The sequence below is a fragment of the Pituophis catenifer genome, unplaced genomic scaffold (assembly GCF_029215685.1).
Source record: "Pituophis catenifer annectens isolate HBS135680 unplaced genomic scaffold, rPitCat1.0.hap2 SCAF_11, whole genome shotgun sequence".
Taxonomy (NCBI): Eukaryota; Metazoa; Chordata; class Lepidosauria; order Squamata; family Colubridae; genus Pituophis; species Pituophis catenifer.
In genome coordinates this window covers 518,795-545,202 of record NW_027256891.1, presented here as the reverse complement: position 1 = coordinate 545,202, position 26,408 = coordinate 518,795, and positions in this window count along the sequence as shown.

Sequence of the window (26,408 nt, the reverse complement as noted above, 5' to 3'; positions counted from 1 at the left end):
ATGATAATACGTGGCATCATCACATTCGCATCTCCAACACTTAGGTTGCAAACTTGGATACATACAGGCTAGCTTTTTAGGATCTAGATGCCATCTATAAAACATTTTATAAAAATTCTCTCTTAAGTTTTGGGCTTGCGTAAACTTTACATTTCTAACCCATATTTTTTCCCACGTTTCCATCATTATTGGTTCTTCAATATTTTGTGCCCATTTTATCATACAGTCCTTAACTAGCTCTGTTTCTGAGTCTGATGATCATGTGGCTCAGCTGGGCATGGGGGGGGCAGGGATTTTTGCTACCGGTTCTGTGAACCACCCGCTGCCATCGCTACCGGATCGAGCGATCCGATCCGAACTGGGAGCATTTCACCCCTGGCCTCAATGCCCCTTCCTTCTCACTACCTCCTTCCTCATTGTCTGATTTATTGTCTTGGACTTCATGCTTCGGGTTTGGTCCCAAAATTGGTCTCCTTCCCCCTCTAGCTTTAGTTTAAAGACCTACAGATGAGGGGAACCAGCTGTTTTCCAAACACATTCTCCCCATGCCAGAAGCCATTCCTGTAGGAATAAAATAAAAATAATAAAAAAAGTTTCTTTCAACACATAGAAAGCAAGAAAAAAGTCAAGGAAACAATCAGTCCATTAATGGGAGAAGTGGGCAAGGAAGTGGTGAGCACGGGGAGGAAGCAAAGCTGCTTAATTCTTTCTTTGCATCTGTCTTCATACAAAAAGAAAAAGTAACCCATCTACCAAAAACAGAACCACAAAAGACAGACTAGAAATTCAAATTTAAAAAGGCAGGAGAATGGTAAAAGAATACCTGTCCACTCTAGATGAGTTCTGAAGTTTCTGCTCTTTCCTCTCACAATCTGATTAGTTTGCGCTCGATGCAGGTATAATTTGAGTCTTCCACGGGCAGGAGGACAAGCATAGCATGCACCTTGCATCTTACTCTTTAGGATTTGTGCAGATGCAAATCTTGTAGACTTTCTGCTTTGGATTTTTAGTTGTAAGAATCTTCTGGTGTTACGCAGATGCTCTCAGGGACTAAGTCCCGAGGCTGCTACCTTGATCTGCTGTACAAAGTCCTAGTTCTTTGCAGCTCTCAGCTCGCTCCTTTTTGCTCTCCCAGAAATCCTCTGGGAGGATTATGCAGATGCTCTCGGTGACTCCATCTCTGGTCAAGTTCGTGTGACCCAGTTGTGCCTACAGGCCTACCTATTACAAGCTATGCCTGTATGCTTATTAACTACTCCATCTTAAGCTTTCATTGATCTGCTTAGTCTTTTTAACTTCAGTAAACTTTATTCCTTGGCATATAAGATGAAAAGCTTAGTCTTCTAAATATGAAGCTCCAGACTAGTTTGGGAGATGTGAAGGAGGCAGGGATATAAGCATCCAGGAGAAGTCCCGGCAACCTCATGTATGTCCTGTAGATATCACACACATTAGGTGACTGATGCAAATGACATATGTTTACTCCATGACATTATGATCTAGGTGGCATTATTTGCCCAGACCAAGTTACTCATGGGAAGGATTGGGGTTAGATACCAAGGTCCCAGTTCACAGAATGGCTATTGTCAGTCATTTGTATAACCATGGTTTATTGACACAATTGCCTGGGTTTCCATAACTTGCTAAGCCATATAATGTGATATACAAGGCATACCAGGTTCGTTCTCAGGGATATTAAGGCCACACGTCATGGGGTTGGGGGTGGGGGCTAGGTGTGTCCCTGCTGCACTGGCTTGCAACACAGTCAGTGTGTCAGAAAGTTCATGTACAAGGCTCCAAAATTCTTACAAGGATTCAACCACAGTAGGCAAATATCTTGCTGCTAGTATAAAGCTTCTCCTAAAATCTTTTGAATTGTTCTCATTAATACAAGGTTTCTTTGGAAATAAAGATGTGGGGCCTCTAGCTGTGTTGGTCTTTTTGTTCTAGAAAAACCAATAGTGTTTGCAAGTTTCTTTAACAAAGTTCCTATATTGAATGGTTGTTGATTCCTTTTCCCTGCAAAATTAGCATCTTTGAATCCTTAGAACTTCAAATGGAGACTTTGGTTCATATGCCAGAGAACATTTCTGTTTGCAACATGGAAAAAGGAATCAATGAGTTGTTAGGGAACTTCCTTCAAAAACCCTCAGAGAGGGTGGACCTAGCCCAAGAGGGTGAGTTGGACGATCCTTCCAACACACACGAAAGCAGTGCTGAATCACAGCAGTCCTGACCCTGAGTAACTCCCAGAACTTGCTCTGTTGCCCTCGGGACCAGCCCACCAATCCAGCTCACAAGGAGATGGGAAGGATAAGAGGGGTCTGCTCCCGGCAGCTGGAGCATTTCACACCCTGGGACCCTGCCCAGGCCATTTCTCAGGCCCATCGCCTTCCATGGCTGCAGAGGGAAGGTGTGGAGAGCTCCCCTTTCAGGCTTTCTCAGACTTCTCTCTCCTGCATCGCGGGGATGATAAGAAAGCAAAGGCAGGAATAATTCTGTGGGTGCTCAAAGTGAATTGGGGAATGTAGCAATCCACTGGAGTTAAAGGAACTTCTGAGAGATCAGGAGGGGCCTCTTCGGGTTGTTGTTTTGAAAAATGAAATTTTGCAATTCCCAATAGCTGCCGCAAGTACACTTTTGCAAAGAGGCCTTTCTACGTAGCAGCCATTTAGGGTGCACATTAAAAAGCTCTCAGAAACCCAGAGTTCTGCTTTTTCCTGAGCATTCAACAAAGTATTGCAATGTTCCAACTACTTCTTTTTGGGTAGCACCTTCATTTCCACATTGCCTTTCCTCACAAATCTTTCCAGGCTGCCCATTGCCAGATGTGACTGGGAGGGCTTCCAACTTGCCATTGAGATGATCAGTAATCTTAGTGTGCCCCCTGCTGGGCAGAGGGCACCATTGACCTGGCAAAATAGCCAGTTTGGGCAACAGTTGGAGGCAAAGAAAAGCCAAGTCCAAACAAGTATGTCCTCAAATGCCAGGCAACTTCAGCTTTGGGAGGAGCTGCAGGGTGGGGTGCAATCTAACTTCTCATTCTCAGTTTCATCTCTTCATCTATCTTAGCCTTTACATATCACATGAAAACAACATGCCACCTATTACAGCAGGAGATGTGAACAGAACCAGTTTGCTGTGGAGGTTCAGGTGCTGAGTAGAGAGCAGGAGAAGGTCTCTTTCTCGGCCTCCCTTGGTTATGAAAACTATTTGGGGGGCCAATGGGTCAGTCACTCACTCTCAGCCCAACCCAGCTCACAATGTATATTAGCTATGCTTTCCATCTTGAGTAGAGTAGAGTAGAGTAGAGTAGAGTAGAGTAGAGTAGAGTAGAGTAGAGTAGAGTAGAGTAATAGAATAAGAATAGAATAGAATAGAATAGTGTCAGATGTAAATGCCTTATTCTCTAATGTGTAAATAGTATATGAACGGGGTATCAGGGGTTAACTTATTCTTCACTTCTTAATGTATTCATAATTCACCACTCCCATATCTAGCTCCACCCATTGTATATATAAGGAGCTGTATGCACCCATTTTCTTTGCTTCTATCTGTGAATATTCAGTGAATATAGAATGCCTAATGTAAATAAAAGGAGAAATATTTAAACCTTTAATTCTTACTAAATTTATTGAGTCTGATCCTGAAAATATTGCAACAATCTGGTAGCAGAGGATGGTTAATTGACTCAATAAAAAATTTAAAAATGTCTAAGAGAGCTAGGCCCAACACCAGGGCATACAGCAAAGAAATGGAAACGGACCAAGAAATAATTGACGAATCCACAAACGCGATTTCGAGAGAATCCGAAGAATATACCACTGAAGACGAAGAAATAATAGATGAAAATGATGATCGGGAGGAAATCGAAATAGAAAACAACGAACTCAGGTCAGAGATATTAAAACTATTAAAGAGTCAAAAGAATGATGAAAGTCTCATCGCGAACCTCCAAGACATGCTGAAGAACAGCGGAGCAGCGAGAGAGAAGCACATCACTAATGAAAAACCAAAAGACCCAAAAATAGTGAGTGATATGACTGCAGAAAAAAATACTGTAAAGAAGAAAAACGGTGATCCCGTGCGAAATTTTGAATGGCAGCCATCTTGGTTTCAACAGACCTCCAGGGTGAGCGAAGCAGAGCCAATCAGAAAACCCAATTCAAAATTTCTGGCGCGAAAAACATTATCAGACAACGAAAACGAAAAAGAAGATTCAAACACCTCAGAAGAAACGGAATCGGAAAGTGAAGGTGATTCAACGAATAACCAGATAAAATCAGCAATGAAAACGCTTTTTGCTGCATTTGGGCCAAAACTAAAAATTACCAAAAAGTTAACTAAGAAACGAGCGGGCAAGCCAGTGCCTCAAGACCTAACCGCTCCCATCCTGACTACAAGAGCGCCGACGCCCGAACCCAGAGAGCCCTGCCGATACCGCCCCACGCCACAAACCGAAGCAAGCACCAACGCTCTCAAAAGAAGAGGAAGAGCAACCACCATCGTCAGGACTCCCAAGATCGAGCCAGAGACCGATTCGTCTGAGGAGGAGCAGAACGAGCGAGCCGCAACGACGAGAACCTCTCACGACGACTCCAGGGACGAAATGGACAACGCGCATGCGCAAGACTACGCAGACGATCCGGGAAGACATGAATTGCTGGGAAGACCATGCAGGCTCGTTGCGAGCATCCCCATGCCGTTTTGTAACTTTCAACATTTACGAGACCACGGACTACCTCAGTTTGTAAGTAATGGACCTAATAATGTCGGAAATTTACCAGGTGACTTCCCAAAGCTGAGGATAGATGGCATTAATTTACAAGAATGGTATCAGCAGCTCCAGGTTGTCTTTATGAAAGAAAATTTACTGTTTTTTATCACTAGTCCCCCAAAAAGACCTTGGACTCTAAAATTAGACTGTTTACATCATAGAGCATTTTTCTTATTAATTTCTAGTGTATCTCCTGCAATGTATCACAGCATTAAGCAAAATCTGACTGTTTCAGAAATTATTCAATGCATGTTCAATTTGTTTCACAGTGACAGTGTAGCTACTACTACAAGGATGTCTAAAGATTTCTTTTCATCTAGGATAAAACCAGGGGTTTCCATAAGTGAGCACTTAATATCTTTAAACAAAATAAGAGCTGAACTGCATTTAAGGGGGGAGGTGATTTCAGACCAAACAATGAAAAGTGTTATCATCAACTCACTTGACCCATCATGGGATAATTATATGTCACACTTAGACACAATCAATCTAGGATACTTATCCATAGAAAGTCTATCCAATAAGTTAATAGCAGAAGACAATTCAAGAAGAAATCGTTCTAACAATCACACAGAACACAAACCATATAGAAAAGTAGCTTTTCAAGAAAAATATAATGAGACTTTTAGATGTCACAACTGCGGATCCAGGGAACACAATAGAAGAGATTGCCCCAAAATTTCAAAAGAAAGACATAGGTCAGAATATAGAAACAAATACAATTATAGACAGTCTTCCATGGATAGACATAGATATAGAAGCCCACCAAATTATAAAGAGAATAGAGGGGGCAGAGATAATTCAAAGGATAGAAAATCTGGTTCACTGAATGGGTTAAACAAACAAGACAACATTAACATACAGCAGAATGAGAACAATAATTGGCTCATTGATTCTGGAGCAACTAATCACACCACTAATAACAAAAATATATTATCTTCATTTGTAGAAGATAAATTTGTAATAAAAGTAGCTAACCAAGAAAAGGTTCAAGTATTAGGTAGAGGGAATGTAACCTTACCTGGCCTAGGAAAAATAGAGGGGGTATTACTAATACCTGAAATACCTCATAACATACTAAGTGCCATAAAACTAAGCAGGGATTCTGATATTAACATTGTTTTTTCTAAAGGAAAAGCGACTTTGGAGAAAAATAAAATAGACATAGGCACTGTGATGATTAAAGGAGGCCTACCTTATCTAATAACAAAGGAAAAATGGTTGCACAACATTGATTCAAATATGGAAGATTGTATTGAAGTAGATGATGAAAACATTAGCAACAGTGACAATGATGAATGTAAAATATCTCATGATCACAAAGATGCACATAATGAAAAAAAACCAAAAATAGGCAAGCCAATTCATGATGAGTGTGCTCACATCTTACATAGGAAGTTAGGACATGCCAGTTTTCCTGTAGTGCAAAAAATGACTGAACACGCAGAAGGTGTTAAAATAAAAAATTGTGAAAACTATTTGGAATGCTCAGTATGTAAATCTACAAAACTAAAAACTAGCCCCAGGCCAAGAAAATCCACTAGGTCAACCAACAAAATTTTTGATTTAGTACACATGGACTTAGTTGGTCCACTAACTCCATCAATCACTTATAGAAAACGTTACTTCTTGACCATAGTGGACGATTATAGTCGCTATGGATTTGTTTATACATTAAAACACAAAGATGAAACCTTTCAGAAATTTAAAGAATTTTATAAACGCATAGAAACACAACACAATATCAAAATAAAACAAATCATGACAGATAGGGGATGTGAATTCATGTCTAAAGAATTCTCCCAATGGTTGAAGGACAAAGGAATGTTACATTACACATCTAGTCCATTTTCTGCGTTTCAGAACGGGATTGCAGAGAGGAAGAACTCAACATTACAAACCATGATTAGATGCACATTGGAAGATGCTGGCTTAAGCAAACAATTCTGGTCAGAAGCCCTACATTATTCCAATTACACACAGAATAGAACCTGGTCCAGCATTATAAATAAGACACCATATGAAGTGATGTATAATAGGAAACCAAAATTGGCACACATGCACATATTTGGAGTCACTGCAGACGTACACATACCTAAGCAATTAAGAAGAAAGGGAGAAAACGTGTCCAGAAGACTCAGATTTATGGGATACGAGACAGGCACTAAAGGGTACAGATTCATTGATAATAATAACAAATTTATAGTTTCCAGAACAGCTGTGTTCCATGAGCAGGCCAACTGGTCTAAAATACATCTTAATGAAATATTTCCAAGTAACAACAAAGATACAAAATCTCAAGAGAAAGGGACTATAGAAAAGCAAAACATCAACAAACATAGAAACAAAACCAAAACATGGACAAACAGCCAACACAAAATAAAGACAGATACACTAACAAAAAAGGAAGCAAGATATTTGCATGATAATAATAGTAAACCTGAAAAAACAATTAGAAACACCAGAAATCAGATGCCAAATAAATACAAAGATTACATAATGCATATGGATGGTGAGTCAACTACACCTAATACATATGAGGAAGTGTTAAAACTTCCTCATAAAGAAAAAGAAAAATGGGAATTAGCAATGAAAAAAGAGATGGAAAGTTTACAAGGATTAAACGTATTTACACCTGCAATTGCACCAAAGGATAAAACAATTATTGGTACTAGGTGGATATATAAAATTAAAAACTTAGAGGGAGGCAATACCCTATACAAAGCTAGACTAGTTGCACAAGGTTATGCACAGAAATATCCGGAGGACTATACTGACACATATTCACCCACAGTAAGAACTGAGAGTGTCAAAACAGCTCTAGTGGTAGCATCAGCACTCAATCTCGATGTATTCCAATATGACATACAGACTGCATATCTACATGCAAAACTAGATAAGGAAATATATGTAAGAGCACCTCACAGTCAATACACAAACAAGAATGAGACTTGGTTGTTAAACAAGAGTTTATACGGGTTAAAACAATCTGGTAAACGATGGTATGATTGTTTAGTAAAAGTACTTAAAACTATGGACTTCAATGCCACCACCGCTGATAACTGTTTCTTTGTCAAAAAGGGTGATGATTACATAGAGTTTGTATTGATTTATGTGGATGACATTTTATACATAGGAAAACATAAAGAGAGAAGAGAAACATTTGTAACTAAGCTAAATGAACATTTCTCATTGAAATCTTTAGGTAAAGTAAATAAGTATCTTGGTGTTCAAATTAATAAGACTAAAAGAGGATTCAAACTTACTCAGAGAGATAAGATCATAGAGCTCTTAAACAAATGCAATCTAAGTGATGCCAAACCTTGTGATACTCCTATGCAGACTGACTTTCTAAGAAATGCTGATGAATCATCTCCTGAATTCAAAGATAACACGTTTTATAGATCAGTCATAGGTTCACTTCTTTATATCTCCAATTGGACAAGACCTGATATCGCTTTACCCCTCAATTTATTATCCAGACATGTCAGCAAACCAACAATGTATCACTGGGAAGCTGTTAAAAGAATATTAAGATATCTGAAAAATACATTAGACTTTTGTTTAATGTTAGAACCTAACAATAATAGAGAACCAAAGCTCACATGTTACGCAGATGCGGATTGGGCTGGAGACACCTCATGTAGAAAAAGTACATCTGGTTATATATTCCTCTTAAATGACTGTCCAGTTTACTGGTACACTGGTAAACAAGAATTAGTGGCCACTTCAACGACAGAAGCAGAATATGTTTGTTTATCTAAAGCTGCGAATAACCTTGTATGGTTTAATGACTTAATATCTGATGTTTGGAAAAAACCTGCTTTACCTTTTGTTATGCATGAAGACAATAAAGCAGCTATTGAAATATCTAGATCTGATGCCATTGGACAAAGGTCCAGACACATAGATATAAAATTTAAACATGTGAGACAATTATCTCAGGATGGATTTATTAAAGCAGTGCATTGTGAAACTTCAGAACAATTAGCTGACATATTGACAAAGCCCTTACCTTCTAAGCAGCATAAATACTTGACTTCTAAGTTATATGTTTTGTACTGTCCCGAATCTGAATGTAATTGGTGTAGCATAACGAATCGGCATTTAGAGGGGGATTTGTCAGATGTAAATGCCTTATTCTCTAATGTGTAAATAGTATATGAACGGGGTATCAGGGGTTAATTTATTCTTCACTTCTTAATGTATTCATAATTCACCACTCCCATATCTAGCTCCACCCATTGTATATATAAGGAGCTGTATGCACCCATTTTCTTTGCTTCTATCTGTGAATATTCAGTGAATATAGAATGCCTAATGTAAATAAAAGGAGAAATATTTAAACCTTTAATTCTTACTAAATTTATTGAGTCTGATCCTGAAAATATTGCAACAAATAGAATAGAATAGAATAGAATAGAATAGAATAGAATAGAATAGAATAGAATAGAATAGAATAGAATAGAATAGAATAGAATAGAATAGAATAGAATAATAATGAGGCTGGAAGGGACCTTGGAAATCTTCTAGTGCAACCCCCTATCCCATGGCTGGAGATCTTGTACAATTCCAGACAAATAGCTCCAGTGGACAAAACCTCCAGTGATGGAGCACTCAACTTCTGGAGGGAAGCCCTTCCACTGATTAATTGTTCTCACTGTGAGGAAAGTTCTAGATTGCTTCTCTCCTTAGTTAGTTTCCATAGTTTGCTTCTTGTCTTGCCTTCTGGTGCTTTGGAAAATAAGTTGACTCCCTCTTCTTTGTGGCAGCCCTTCAAATACTGGAACACTATTACCATGTCCCCTCAGCCCTCCTTTTCATTAGACTACCATAGACGTACTCAATTCCTGCCACTGTTCTTTATATGTTTTAGCCTTCAATCTCCTAATCATCTTTGCTGTTCTTCTCTGCACTCTTTCTAGAGTCTCAACATCTTTTTAATATTATGGTGACCAAAACTGAATGCAATGTTCCAAGCGTGATCTTACCAAGCCATTATAAAGTGGTATTAACACTTCACATGGTCTTGACTCTATCCCCATTAATGCAGCCTAGGATTATGGCTGCAACACACATATGGTTCATATTTAAATGATGATCCACTAAAACTCCTAGACCTCTCTCACATCAGTCTCACATCACCAGGTCTTTATCAGGGACAAAAAATGGGTGTGCATGTTATCATATCATATTTTGGGATCAAAAGAATGCTCCCAATTGGTGCCCCCTCAGAACAGTGCTTCTTCTTTTTTTTTATTGTAAAAGTTTTTCAAATACAGATTTCCCCCCCTTTTTTCCCCTCCTCCTCCCTAACCCCCCTCACCCTCCCCACCCCCCATGGCTTCTCCAAAAATAAAATCCAAATTGATATCAAATTATATAATACTTTACCATCCTTTTACACCACCCCCCACATGCTAACCATTTCTTTCTAACATTGTTATTATATCCTCCCATACTATACATTTCAAAGCAACCTTCAGCTATAAAACTATATGATAAATCCTAATTTGACATTTATTCAACTCATAATCTACCCATTTCCTCCACCCCCATACATATATCTCTTAATTCAAATCTTTTAAGTATATTTATATCTAAACATAACATCCCTTTTCCTAAACTAAACAATCAGTAACCTAACCCATCTCCACCCATTTTCCTACAGGTCTACCATACATAATATTTTTAATATCTTTGTTCTTCTGCCCACACCACACAACTAAAAAATATTTCCATATATAAATAAAATCCTCAAATGACTTTAAATTTGTAATCCATATAGTATCTTCTGTAATGTCTTTCAACTAGATTATTAATTCCATCGCCCATGTTAGGGTAACATCAGGTTCAGCTTCCAACAGTATATTCAGTATCTTCCATTACCATCTGCCCCCATCAATAGTAAGTATTTTCGTATATAAAAAACCACCCGAGTGACTTTATATTTATATTCCATATAGTATCTTCTGTAGTGTCTTTTATCTAGATTATTAATTCCAACCACCACATTGGGGTAACAACCAGATCTTCTGCATGCCCCAATCCCATAGTTCTCTTGCCTTATAACTCAGCATATACGTAATCCATTTTTTCAAAGAGTCCAAAATAGAAAGTTCCAATCCACTCAATCAGAGGCCATCTTCCACATCCCAAAAGCACCAGCACTGCAGAGATCTGTTATTCTTCTCAAAATAGTATAAGTCAATAATTTGCCTCAATTATATTTTCATGTATCAGCCATCTATAAATCCCGCTTATTATATTTAATCGTCTCTTAAGTAACTGGCATTAGACTGTTGTTTGGTTTAAAATTTTTTAGTTTTGTAGAACCTGCTTCTTCTTTTCTTAACTTTTTGTGGTTTAGATCTCCATCCTAGTTGCCTTTCTAGGACTTGTATATCAGCTGATTGAGTTCCATGCTGGTCTGTAACTTGATAAGACATCTCATTAAAATCCAAAGCCGCCTCTCTTATATTTATAGGTAATCCAGCTATAACCTCTGAAGGAGAATCCAAAAGCGGCTCATCCAAAAGGGCCTCTGTAACTTGTTGTTTTTCCATTACCTCCATCTCCATCTGCTTAGGCTGAGTTTCAATCTCTTGTTGATTTTGCTTTTCTTTATTCCCCTCCTGTGTTCCTGACACTGATGGCATACGTGGAGATGTTGGATCCATTTTAGAAACCTTGTAGTAAAATTCTTCCGCTTTTTCAACAGTATTTAGTTGATATCTTTCTCCTTGGTATCTCAATATTATACCAACTGGAGCATCCCACCTAATGGGATGTTTTGTTTCTTTAGCTCAGTCACCAAAAATCCAAATTCCTTTCTATCTTTTAACATCTTGGACGGCAGCTCTTTATATATCCAAATCTTCCTTCCATTCATTTCTAGAGTGGAGTTAAAAGACTTTTGCACAATATAATTTTTTATTCCTTTATCAGTAAAGTAAATCACCACATCTCTAGGCAACTGCCTTTGCTTTGCAACCCAAGAATTTGCTCTGTAGGCCTTATCAATCTTACAGGATACCTCTTCAGGACTAACCTTTAAAATCGCAGCCAGAACTTCAGCAGACATCTTTCTCAAGTCCTCTCTATTATTTTCCTGTATTCCCCTCATTCTGACCGCAAATTTCATGGACCTATATTGCATCATTGTGACTTCTCTTTCAATCCTTTGTTTTATATTATCTGCATTGTAAGTCTTGTGGTCAGCTTTCTTTATTTTAGGCTTTACTTCTGAGTTATTTTCTTGAATATTTATCAAATCATTTTCCATTCTTTGTATTTTATTATCCAGATTATAAATCTTATAATCAGCTTCCTTCATTTTAGACTCTAATTCTAAGTTGGTATCTTTATCCATCTTTATAACTATTTCTGAAAAGCTTTTCAAAGCTGTTACAATCTGTTGTTTCAGATTATCATACTTTTGTTGTACCAACTCTTTAATTTCCTGCCTGAATTTTTCAAGATTCTGGTTCACAATCTCATCATGTCTTGCCATCTCCTCCAAAACAAATTCCTTTAGGTCTTTAGAGCCATTCTTCTGAATCTGCAAGCTCAAAACTTGCTCATATGATTTGTAAATGGGAGAACCCCCCCCCCACAGCTTGGTTGTCTGGCTTTGTCAGTTTTAACGCCATCCTGCCACACAAACAAACTCTTTTTTTAAAAAAAAGACTTTTCTCCAAACGATATCAATATCAAGTCTCTAAGAAGGAAGAAACATGAAATAGAAATTTTTCTCTTCAATTCTAGCCAGCGCCATTGTTTCAGATACTTTGTAACGTATTAAGCTATTCAAACGGAAGGACTTTCGCTTTCAGCTTTCTTCTTCTCAAGTCTCAGCCAGTCGCCATTTTAAAACTTTCTTTCTTCACTTTTAAAATCACTCATAGGATTGTTAGAAATACTTGCGATTTAGGGTCCCAAATCCGGATTTCATCCTGTTTTCAGACAATCTGTTAGATTTCGTTAATTGGATTGGTCCCATCGCCTGGCTCTGCAAAAAGCAGAGTTCCCCCGACACCCGGAGCAGCGGCGAGCTGAATAGGGAGCCACATTCTGCTTCCTCCCCAAGAGTAAAAAAAAACTCTGGGGAATTTGCAGAGGGCTCTACCTGTCCTCACCGCCTCTATCTCACGTCTCCTCCAGGAGACGGAGTTTTTCGAGCCATCTCTCAGCTGTAGAGACGGCTCTTTATGGGCGACGAGGCTGGCGGTCCCGAAAGACCGTCTGGCGGTGACGGAAACCAAACCGGAAGCCCAGTGCTTCTTAAAATATGGAGGACGAGCAGTGGGCTCAACTCTCTCATCGCAAACACAACTCAATGAGCAGTGAATCTGCCCACAAACTCTCCTTTTTTGAACCAGAGATTTCTTGGGTTTGTTTGTTTTTTATCTCTGCGTCCAAGGCAACTGTGGCATCTTCCTTTCATGCCCCAGTGCAGATCTCATCTTTCATTTTATGGTACTTAATGACCTCATCTACAATGAGGCAGGCTAGTGTTGTAGACACATGTCAATCCCACCACTGTCAAAGTGGACAGGAAGTGGAACAAGAGGAGGGGGAGGCAGAGGCAGCAAAGGAGGAGCGGGAGAAGAAAGAGGGAAAGAGGTCGAGTCAAAAGCGGGTTCATCCCAGTTGGCCAGGCACCGAAGCACTGCCACCGCCACCACAGCGGAGTCATGTACGCATCTGCCACCTGTTCGCCCCATGTCAGCCATACTCTCCACGGCATGCTGCAGCTGATCCAAGGCACGCAGGCCAATGCCCTTTGGGCACATGCCTCCCTATACCTCCTGCTGCAGCCTGGTGGAGTGCTGACCCCTGGCCCCTGCCTCACTCCCACCTTGCTGCCTGCACCTCGCCCCAATTCTCCAGCCATGGCTATGCCGGCTTTCCCCTTCTAAAGATGAAGCAATCCAGCTTGCCCAGGATCAGGTTGGTTGTCACAGGAAGTGGGGGCTGAATGACAGGGGCCACGGTGAGGCACCACCCCCATCTACCCTCATCCTCCAGCTCTGCCACACATGAGGAATAAGCCTCCCATGATGGCCAACCTGACCCTGGGCGAGCTGGATTGCTTCAGCTGTGAGGAGCCTGGCCTAAGATTTCCATCGCCCAGGCTTTCCGAAGGTGATGGGAACTGCAGCCGCCACAGCCGAAGAGTTTAGCTGAGCTGCGAAGTTGAATGTAGCAGTGGTGTGCCCCGAGCGAGGAAGAGCTATGAGCTTTGAGGGTGCAAGTGTCTACAGTTCTATGGCTCATGCACAGAATACTGCACCTTCCTATTGGTGTTCAAGGAGGCTAATCATGGTCAATACAAGTACACATTTTTGAAAAATAAAGGGATGTATTACAATATTGATGGTGAATGTGAATGAAAAGGCAGTTTTAACTGATCGTTGAGGCTCTGGCCAGCTCCTATCCCTGCCCGCTTGCTCACCCACCTGCTGGATTCCCTGATTGAGGGCAGGGATAGAAAATAGGCAGCCTCTGCTTGCCTCTACCCCAGCTCTCTTGATATTCAGGCCACCTCACAGTGGGGCATCAACAGCAGGCACAGGCAGAGGCACAGGGGGGAGGCATGCGATCCGGCCTGCCTGCCCCATCGCAGCCATGGTTGCAGGCAAACAAAAACAGACAGTGGGACGGAGAGGACGGACTCTTAACTAGGGCTTATTTTTGGGGTAGGGCTTACCATTAGGTGGACGCTAAAAATTATGCTAGGGCTTCGGGTCACAGATTCTTGTAATGCCTGTAATAACATTAATACCTCCTTTTGTGATGAGTCAGCTTTCTCCGGCTGTAAGGTGCTTTCAACCGGCCTCTGATTAGAAGGGCTAGAAGATATTGAGGCCGGTGTCGATGATGCCTTTTTACCTATTTTTGTTATATTTAAAATCAACATTTTGGCAATTAATTTTTTTAACCAGTAATTATTATCACCTCCCCTAGTCTTCTCTATACTCATATAGGGTTGAGTCTTTTACTCGTATAGCCGCCTTGAGTCTTCAGAGAAAGGCGGCATACAAGTTGAACAAATAAATAAATAGGGTTAGGGTTAGGGATCTAAGAAAACAGTATCACTTCCTCACTTCAGTATTGATTAGACACAATGTAAACTTCAGGTGGCTGATTCCCCAAGGGATTTTAATCAAGGGATTTCTGGCAAGAAAAAGGGTACCGATTGGACTCACTGGATAAGGCAACGGATTTTTATGAGAATTGTTGATGAGGAACAAGAAACAAGAGAGCGATTCTGCTTTTGCAGAACAAGCCGGCTGCAGGAAACTTAAAGCGAAAGAACCAGCTTTAATAAACAGCGAAACTACTGAATCCTGAAATTTGGAAACGCAAGTATTAGCACTTTGTTGACTTTTCAATCTGAGAAAATGCGAGTGAGTGAAAGTGCTTTGAAAAAACATGGCGCCTAGCCTCAGAGTTAACGAGCCAGTGAGTGTGGATTGGTGAAGTTACTTTGCTTTGTTACAAAGTTTCCAAGTTGCTACAAAGTTGCCTTGCTTGTTATAAGAGAAACAACTGGGAAATTTTTCCCTTTTCAATATTGGACTTTGCTTTATTTTAACCCTTATTTGATCAAATCTGGGGGACTTTTTTAGAAGTCTTTGTGCAGGAGGGAAAGGAAAAGGAACTTCCCTCTTTAGAAAAACTAGATCACGAGCCAGGATGGCTTCAAAGAAGCAGGAAGGGAAGGCATTAGGGGGGGGATCCCCCACACACAAACATGAAACGCAACTTCCCCCTGCTCAACAGCTACAAACTCAGAAAAAAGAATTTGATGTGGGAGATTTAAAAGAATTTATTTCTAAAACTTTGGATGATAAATTTCAAAAATCTCAACAGGAGATAGATGATAAACTTCAAAAATCACATCAGGAATTTATGCAGGAAATTAATGAAGTTAAAGACATGGTGAAACAGAATCAAAATAAGGTGACCAAAAAAATTTCAGAAGTGGCGTCTGGCCTGGCAGAATTTATTGGGACAGTTGATTTTAAAGTTGAAGAATTTAAATCAGAAGTTAATGTTAAGATGAAAGACAATGATTATAAAATTGATGAGGTTGACAATAAAATGCAGAGAATTGAAGATGAGATTGTTATGATACAATTCCGGGCGATGGAATTCGCCATATGGCTTCGGGGAATTCGAGAGGAGGAGAGACAGGATTTGAGACAAGTTTGCTCTGAAGCCTTGGCTAAGATTTTACAAGCTAATCCTGATTTGGTATTTCATAAAATAGATAAAATTCACAGAGTGAACTCTTGGGTGGCCAGACAAAGACAACTGCCCAGAGATGTGGTCATATACTTTACTGATAGAGAAATTAGAAATGATATCCTGCAAAAATCTTTTCACACTTCTGTACAAGTGGGGGGTTCACGACTTGAAATTTTTAAAGAATTACCTCCTAAAATGCTGAAAGCTAGAAAAGAATTTGGTTTTCTTGTTAAGGAATTGAAAAATTTACAGATACCCTTCCGGTGGGATGCACCAGCTGGGATAATTTTTAGATATAAGGGAGAAGGATATCGGTTGAATACCGTGGAGAAGGCACAACACTTTTACAGTACTATTCTTAAGGAAAGAACACCATCTCCACGTACATCTACAGTTTTGGAGATTAAGGAGAGTGAAGAGAGGCAATTGAAAGAACAGTCTAAGCAGGAATTAGAAATAGTGCAAGGTGCAGAAGGAGGTTTTCTGAGTGAGCCCTTGTTGGATTCTTCTCCAATTCTGGATTTGATTCAGTTGACTGAAGTTAAAGATCAACGTATAACTAGAGCTCAATCCAAGCTACTTAAACAAAAGCAACAACAACAACAGGAAAGACAAGACAAGAAGGCAGTTAAGAGTACCATACAAGAGAGTGGCGCTATGGGAGGAGCGAGATCGAAGCTCTCGGATGAACTTCAAATATTTTGCTCTGCGCTCCAGAAAGAGGCTGATGACCTTTAAGTGTCTATCTTGGAATGTTAATGGGTTGAATTCAGCACAGAAAAGGAAGAAATTATTTACATATTTGAAACAATTTAATAATGATATAATATGTTTACAAGAAACGCATATTACAACTCAAGATCAAAAATATTTGATAAACTCAAAACTAGGAGCACATTATATATCTTCAACTTCGCAGAAAAAGAATGGTGTGGTTATTTATGTAAATAAAAAATTAACAGCGAAAGTTATAGAAGCAGATCAAGATGGTAGGTTTGTAGCAATTGAATTGCTTACAGCAAATGGTCAAATTCTTTTGATTGGAATTTATGCTCCCAACCAACAACAGGACTATTTTTATAAGATGTTACATACTAAAATATTGCAATGGGACTATAGATCTATTTTAATTATGGGAGACTGGAATGGAGTAATTGATTCTAAACTAGATAAAAAGAGTTTGGCAAAGTCTAGAATTAGACTACCACAGACTTTTTTTGATATGAAAGAAGATATGGAACTAAAAGACGTTTGGAGAATACATAATCCAAATGAATTGGATTACACTTTCTTTTCTGATAGACACAGATCCTTTTCTAGGATTGATTTTATCCTGTTGTCAAATGATCTACTTGTTAAAACAAAAAGAACAAAGATTTTTCCAAGAACTTTGACTGACCATAGCCCTGTATGGATAGAAATTGAGATGGATAAGGTTGAGAGACGTTCTTGGAGATTAAATGAGAACTTGTTTAGATATGAAAAAAATACAATAGAACTTAAAAAGCATTTGAAAGAATTTTTTGAAATAAATTTGAATAAAGGTACCCCAATTGAAATTGTTTGGGACGCAAGTAAAGCTTATATGAGAGGGGTACTTATCTACATGAATTCTAAACATAGACTGTTCCGACAAAAGAAAAGATCTGAGTTGGAAATGGAAATAAAGAATAAAGAACAGTTACTTATTAAAAATCCAACAGATGAAAGAATACGAAGTGCTATAAAACTTTTGAAAGACCAATTTCAAATGCTTATGGCGGAACAAGTTGCAACAAGCCTACAATACGCGAAGCATAATACATTTTGCAATGCTAACAAACCGGGCAGATGGTTGGCTTATACATTGAGGAAAAAACAAAGTACACGGACTATTGATAGTATTGATATTGGAGGGAAAGAAATTTTTCAACAAAATTTAATTAAAGAAGCTTTTGTGGACTATTATACTAAACTATATGCCAAAGAAGAGGTGCAGAATGGATTTATAGAAAAATATTTAAATGATAAGAGAGTTACAAAAATTACTGATCAACAAAAGGAAAGAATGAATTATCCTATAACAGAGGAGGAGATAACAGCAGCAATTAAACAGTTAAAAACAGCCAAAGCTCCTGGCACGGATGGTTTGACTGCAGTGTATTATAAAACTTTACAAGCTGAAATGGTGGGACAACTTAGAGATTTATTTTGCAATATTCAACAAGGGGGTAAAATACCCCCATCTTGGACAACTGCTTATATATCTTTGATACCAAAAGAACAAGTTGGTCCTAAAAAACCAGAGAATTACAGACCAATATCTCTTTTGAACACAGACTATAAAATTTATGCGAAGGTATTAGCCAACAGGTTGATGCCAGTAATTCAAAAGGTGATTCATGAGGACCAAGCGGGATTTATTGAGGGCAGATATATGAAGGACAATGTAAGGCAAGTAATAGACTTATTGGAATATCTTGATAAGAATAAACAGATCCCTGCAGTGCTGGTTTTTCTGGATGCAGAGAAGGCCTTTGATAGAGTGGATTGGAATTTTCTACTAAAGACTTTAAAAAAGATGGGCTTTGGGGACCAATTTATACAGGCGATCTCAGCAATTTATCAAGAGCAAAAAGCACAGATTATTATTAATGGAAGTCTGACGACAGAGTTTAAAATTGAAAAAGGAACAAGACAGGGATGTCCGTTGTCCCCACTTTTATTTATTTTAACATTGGAAGTCTTGCTAAATACAATACGGGACTCTAAAATTTTGAAAGGCATAATGATAAGGCAAGAGGATTATAGAATAAAGGCATTTGCAGATGATCTGGTGGTTACCCTATCACAACCAATGGAATCAATAATCTTGATGAACGACATTATACAAGACTATGGTAGAGTTTCAGGTTTTAGACTGAATTCAAAAAAGACTAAAATGATAGTTAAAAATATGACACAAGATCGTAAACATGAGCTTGAAAGGAGGGCAGGTTTTGAAATTGTACCTAAGGTAAAATATCTTGGAGTTCAGGTTGCAGAATCAAACATGAAATTGTTTCAAAATAATTATGAGGTGTTGTGGCGAGAGGTTCAGAAAGACATGGAGACTTGGAAAAAGCTGCAACTGTCTTTACTTGGAAGAATAGCAGCAGTTAAGATGAACATTTTGCCAAGATTTCTGTTTTTGTTTCAAATGATTCCGGTGCTTAAAAGTGACAAACAACTGAAAGTTTGGCAGTCTGGTGTGAATAAGTTTGTCTGGAACGAGAAGAAGCCGAGAGTGAAATTGAAAATTATGCAAGATGTTCCAGAAAGAGGAGGCCTTAAACTCCCAAACCTACAGTTATATTATGATGCAGCAGCTTTAACTTTAATAAGTGATTGGTTTGGAAGTAAAAAGACTGGAATACTGAATGCAGAAAGTTTTGATCTTGAATTTGGATGGCATGCTTATTCATTCTATGACGACAAAGTAGATAAAGTATTTAAAAGTCATATACTTAGAGAATCTTTGATGAGAATTTGGAAGAAGCACCGACTCAAATGGGATTACAAAATACCGTTATGGCTGGATCTTGGTCATACTATGTGGAATACAAATATAATGTCACTCGGGGGGTTTTTATATAAAGAGGTTCTTTTTACAGATGCGGGCAGATGGCAGCTGAAGACATTACAGACACTGTTGGATGAAGGAATTAATTTAACTTGGTTACAATATAATCAACTACAATTGAGATGGAAAGAGGACCAAAAAACTGGTATTATGTTGCATGAGGAAGAATTGGTTAGACATATAAGAGAGAAAGGTCCAATGCATATTAAAAGGCTTTATAATGTTTTGCTAGAAAGGGATTCAGAAACTGAATTAGTTAAAGATTGTATGATTAAGTGGGCACAAAATTTTGAAGAACCAGTGATGTTGGAAACATGGGAAAAAATTTGGGTTCAGAATGTTAAATTTACAGTCGCAGAACCTGAGGGAAAACTTTTATAAAATGTTTTATAGATGGCATTTAGATCCTAAAAAGTTGTCATGTATGTACCCTAATGTTCAGCCAAAATGTTGGAGATGCGAATGTTTGGATGCTACGTATTATCATGTTTGGTGGACCTGTAGGAAAGTTAATGCTTTTTGGATAAAAATATGGTGGGTTATGCAGAATGTTTTGAAGAAAAAAATTCAATTTTCTCCACAATTGTTTTTATTGGGTATAGTTAAGGGTTTTACACGGGGTGAAATAAAACTAATATTGTATATGATAACTGCAGCAAGATTGTTGATAGGTAAATATTGGAAGAATGAAGCTTTGCCTACTATCGAGGAATGGACTTTGAAGATGGCTAGTTTTGCAGAGATGGCGAAGATTTCAGCATACTTAAAGGATTGTTCACAAGAGACTTATGAATGGGAATGGAAAAGGTGGATAGAATATGTTCAGAACAAATACCAAACTAGAAAGTATCAAATAGCTTTTATTTGAAAATAATGTATTAGAAATATCTTAATGTAAAGAGAAAAAGAGGAAAAATTATATAGGGGGAGGGATGGGTTCAGGTTTATATATCAGTGTTATTAGTTATGAGTACATAATAGGGAAGTCTGGGGGGGAGGATTAGGGAGGGTTAGGGAGGACGGGAAGTTTGGGGAGGGAGGTGGGGGGGGTGAAAAAAAGGGGTGAAAATGTAATTGTAAAACTTTTGCAATAAAAAAAAAAAAAGAAACAAGAGAGCGAGTATATAAAAGCCAAGAAGTACTAATAACAGGAGGAAGATACCCAAAACAAATACAGGATGAAAAGGAGAAAAAAGAACGTTTAGAATGAGAAGGAGCAATAGCGAAAGAACCTAGAGAAGTAAGAGCAACTTGGACTATAAAGCCTAGATATAAATAATTGAATGCAAGAAGAAATAAAGGTGTTATCAGTCAATATTAATGGGCTGAATTCATCAATAAAAAGGAATAAGACATTCTCTAAATTAGTGAAACTAAAGTTAGATATAATAGCACGTCAAGAAGTGCACATTAAGAGACAACAATATAAATTATTGGAATATTCTAAATTGGGAAACTTATTCTATTCATTACCACAGCAAAAAGAAAAAAGAAAAAAAAGAGGGGTGGTACTTTATGTGAAAGAAACAATAAATGCCAAACAAATTTTTAATGATGAAGAAGGGAGAATTTTGATGTTGGAGGTGACTCTGTATCAAAAGTGATGTTAGTTGTTATTTATGCACCAAATACTGGACAAGAGAAGTTTTATAAGCAACTTAATAAAAAGATTCTAGAAATAAAATATGAAAATATTTGTATCTTGGGAGATTTCAACCCAATTGTTAATAATGAAATGGACTACAGAAGTAGTACAATTAATACAAAAAAAATAGAAGGACTTTATCAGAAACGTTGATTAAAATGATAGAAGAATTATCTATTCTAGACACATGGAGAGAAATGAATCTGGGGAAAAAAACAATATACATTCTATTCCAATATGCATAAATCATGGTCTAGAATAGATATGATTTGGATGAATTCGGAATTATGTGGAAATGTACAAGAGATTGAAATTGAACCAAATTTATGGGCAGACCATAACCCAATAAAAATTAGTTGGAAGGGTCAAAGGAAGAGAACAAGGTGGACTTTAAACCAATCAATAATAAAAGAGAAGGAATTCATTCAGAGGATGGAAAATTCTGTTTTCAAAGAAAATAGAAAAGAAAAGACTACATTACAGAATGTGTGGGATACTGCCAAAGCAGTTGTAAGAGTATTAGCTATAAACTATATGGCACAGAAAAATAAGAAAAAGAAACAAAATCAAAAGACCCTTTTGAAGAATATAAAGAACTTGAATTAAAATCACAAAAAGAGCCACAAAGAATAGATTTAAGAAATAGAATGAAGCTGAATAAACACAAATTAAATCTTATAGGAAGGGAGGAACTGGCGCAACAAATTAAAAAAACAAAACAAAATTTCTTAGAAAATGCCAATAAACTGGGAAGGTGGTTAGCCTATAGCTTGAAGATAGAAAAAAAAGAAGAATTGGATAATAAAACTACAGGACGAGGAAGGCATATTACATAGCCAACTTGAAAAGAAAAGAGATATAGTTCATTACTTTTATGAGAAATTATACAAAGCTGATAAAATAGAAGAGGAGAGACTAATACAATATCTGGAGAAAGCCAATTTGCATAAAATTTCAGAAACTCTTAAGAATAGGCTGGAGGAAAGAATAACAATGGCAGAGTTAATGAATGCAATCAAAAAACAATAAAACAATAAAACCCCTGGACCAGATGGTCTACCAGTAGAAATATATAAAGAATTAGAAGACACCTTGAGTCTGTCAATGCTAGAAGTATACAATGAAGTGTTAACGGAAGCTAAAATTCTTCTGGTAGCGATGGCAGCGGGTGGCTCGGAGGACTGGTAGCAAAAATCCCTGCCCCCCCCCCCCCATGCCCAGCTGAGCTGCGCGATCATCAGAGGCTTTTTTTTTAATTTTAAAAGCATTTTTTCTACAACCTCTTCTGCTGAAAAAATGCTTTTAAAAGTAAAAACAAAAGCCTCTGATGATTCTGCGGCTCAGCTGGGATCGTCAGAGGCTTTTAAAAGCATTTTTTTTTGCAACCTCTTAAGGTTGTAGAAAAAATGCTTTTAAAAGTTAAAAAAAAAAGTTGGCCACCCAGTCACATTACCCCCACCACTAAGCCACGCCCACAGAACTGGTAGTAACAAATTTTACATTTCACCACTGATATAAAGATAAAGATAAATGTACAATACCAATATAGATTCTTCTTCAACGTGGTAGCAGTTACAAATAAGGCACAAGGCAGGAGAGAAGAGTTAGTTTCATTTCAGCAGAGTGGACAAGCACATAAACACTGGTTTCCGTTTCAATTCTCTGCACAGACTCAGAAGCTGCAGACTAAGAGGCCCTGACTCCAGTCTGTCTCAGCTCCCAATTGGCTGATCTAGTTGCTATGCCTATTCATTGGCTAACCTTGTTACCAAGTTTCTGCCAGTTCATGAATAATCTGACACTCCTCCCTTCATGACTGGAAGAGACATAAATTCAATTATTTTAATATTCTTCAGATACCTGCATTTGAAGACCCACATTCACAGCTCTCTTCAAATACCTGAGAACCCTTTTACTGTGATACATCCTTTGCAATGAAACAAAGAGCATCCACAAATGCTAATAGTTGACAATCCCCACCTTCTAACTTTCCAGTGTATATGCAACCATCAGCCTTGCAACTCTTGAATCCAAGATCCTTCAATGCAGTATCTAAACAGATATTCCAATTCCTGGCTGACTGCTTCAGCCATAAATGGACTTGTTCAATTTATACACTGTGTTATGTAAATAGGTTTGTTTGGTGGGAAGTTCGAATTAACTGACCCTCAGCTGATTGGCTGACCACTACGGCTGTAAGGTATATAAAGGGAGCTGGCTCCCTGGGTTAGTTGCTGGAGTCTCACTATACAATAAAGAGCTGTTGTCACTGACTACTCTGGCTTGCTGCGTCCTCATTCACCCAACTTAACATTGGCAACGAGGATGGGATTTTGAGGCCAGAAGCAGAGGAGAGCTGAAGCCACACTCGAGAGAAAGAGCTGAAGCCACGTTCGGAGAGGGGACCGGAGACCGCATCCGAATCCAGCCAGGCGAGCGAGCGGAGCTCAGGAGAATCCCAAAACGATGTCTGCCTGCACCCCGCCAGCGCCTTTCGACCCCAAAGAAGAGAAGTGGGGATCCTACATGTCCCGGTTCGAGTGCTTCATGGTGGCAAACGACATGCAAGGGCTACCAGACGTTCGGAAGAAAGCCCTGTTCCTGAGTCACTGCGGGCCAAGGGTCTTCGACACAGCCGAAGCATTGTCAGAGCCGAATTCGGTCCACAACATTTCCTGGTCGACGCTACAGACCCTGCTAAAAGACCACTATGCACCAACGCCATCGAAGTACGTCCAGCGCTATGATTTCCAGCAACGGTTCCAGCAGGAGGGCGAATCGATCAGCGAGTACGTCGCTGCCCTGCGTAAGGCCGCAACCCAGTGTGAGTACCGAGACCTGGATGAGATGCTCCTAGAGCAACTAATTTGCGGAGTGAGAGATAGCCGGCTCCAGAGAAGACTGCTCATGAGGTCAAACCTGACCCTACACATCGCCCTGGACGAGGCAAGAGCGCAAGAATCGTCAGTAAAGGCTGCAGAGAAACTGAAGAGCTCCCACCTAACCAGAACAACACAGAAGACAGCGCCAGTGCACCGAGAGGCCGTAAGCACCGCAAGCGAGGGGGAGTCTGAAGAAGAGGTCTACTGCACCGAGCAGTCCCGCACAGCCCGGAGGGAGCCCAGAGATGGATGTGCCAGCTGCGGAGGGTCCCACCCACGACAAAACTGTAAGTTCAGGGACGCCATTTGCCGTTCCTGTGAGAAAAGGGGCCACATCGCTCGGGTCTGCAGATCCAAGACACACCAGAACTACAAACCACGTGGCCAAACCTTCCAATCCGAGCCAGCGCCACACCGTAGGCCCAACAAAGATGGCGGCAGCCGGAAGGGCGCGAAATTTGAAGACGCTGGGGCCTACACCATACACATCGCACAGACCTGCACCTCGCCCGGAGAAAAAACCTACACAACGGTCGAAATCGAGGGATGGGAGTGCCAGATGGAGATCGACACAGGATCGCCGATATCCATCATGTCTTGGGAGAACCTAAAGAAAGTCATCCCCAGCGAACACAAGCGACAGCTCCAGCCACAGCAACGCAGACTGAAAGACTACCAAGGGAACCGCATACCCGTCGAAGGAAGAGGCGAGTTCCAAGTACAGTACGGGGAGTTTACCGAGAAACTGCCCCTCACCATCGTCAGCGACAACCTCCCAAGCCTCCTGGGCATGGACTGGTTTAGAGCCCTAGGCATGGGATTCACCAGAGTAAGGAACGTTCGAAGCACCCTGAAAGAGGACCTGATGCAGGAGTTCCAGGACGTGTTCGACGAAAGGCTTGGCAAGTATGTGGGGACCCCGATTTCGTTTAACCTCAACCCCAATATTGCACCCATCCGTTTAAAGCCTAGGCGGGTACCGTTCGCCCTGAAGCCCAAAATCGACATTGAACTGGACAAATTAATCAAACAAGGGGTGCTCGTTCCAGTCGACCACGCCAAATGGGAGACCCCAATTGTTACACTGGTAAAGCCGGACGGATCAGTGCGCATATGGGCTGATTATAAATGCACAATTAATAAGGCCCTGCAGCAGAGCGCCTACCCAGTGCCCATCGTTCACCATTTATTGCATTCCCTGGGCCCCGGCAAGATCTTCGCAAAACTCGATCTTGCGCAGGCGTACCAGCAACTGCCGGTAGATGGCGCTACCGCAGAGGCACAGACTATCGTAACCCACAGAGGGGCCTTCAAGTGTACCCGCCTGCAATTCGGAGTAAGCGTGGCACCCGGACTGTTCCAAAGCACCATGGAGCGGCTGCTACAGGGAATCCCCGGGGTGGTGCCCTATTTTGACGACGTGCTCATTACCGCCGACAATGAGCATCAGCTAAGGGAAAGGCTGAGGGCGGACCTAAGGAAATTCAGGGACGCGGGTCTCAAAGTAAAAAGAAACAAATGCATGATCGCAGTCCCCTCAGTCGAATTCCTAGGATACAGGGTAGATGGCACCGGCATACACCCCACAGAGAGCAAGATCAGAGCAATCAAAGAAGTGCCCACCCCCAAAGACAAGGCAGAATTACAGGCCTTCCTGGGACTATTAAACTTTTATGCCATTTTCCTTAAAGACAAGGCAACAGTGGCAGAACCCTTACATAGACTGTTAACTAAGAAAGCCACTTGGAAATGGGGGAAGGCTGAAGACAGGGCATTCGCCGGCATTAAAAAACTGCTATCAGCTGAGAGTTTTTTAATCCAGTACAATGCAACGCTTCCCCTTGTTTTAGCATGTGACGCGTCCCCGTTCGGGGTGGGAGCCGTCCTGAGCCATAGACTCCGAATGGCCTAGAAGCGCCCATCGCATACTACTCCCGAACTCTGTCAAGCGCCGAGCGAAATTATAGTCAGCTCGACAAGGAGGCCCTCGCCGCCGTTTCGGGAGTAAAGAAATTCCACGAGTACTTGTTCGGGAGAGACTTTGAGCTAATCACCGACCATCAACCGCTCCTGGGTCTCCTCGCGGGAGATCGGCCAACACCGGCAGCACTATCACCCAGGATGACACGCTGGGCCATTTTCCTCGCAGCATACTCCTATCGCCTGGTACATCGACCAGGGGCGGACATGGGCAACGCGGACGCACTCAGTCGATGCCCACTACCCGACAGCCTAGAAGACCCCACA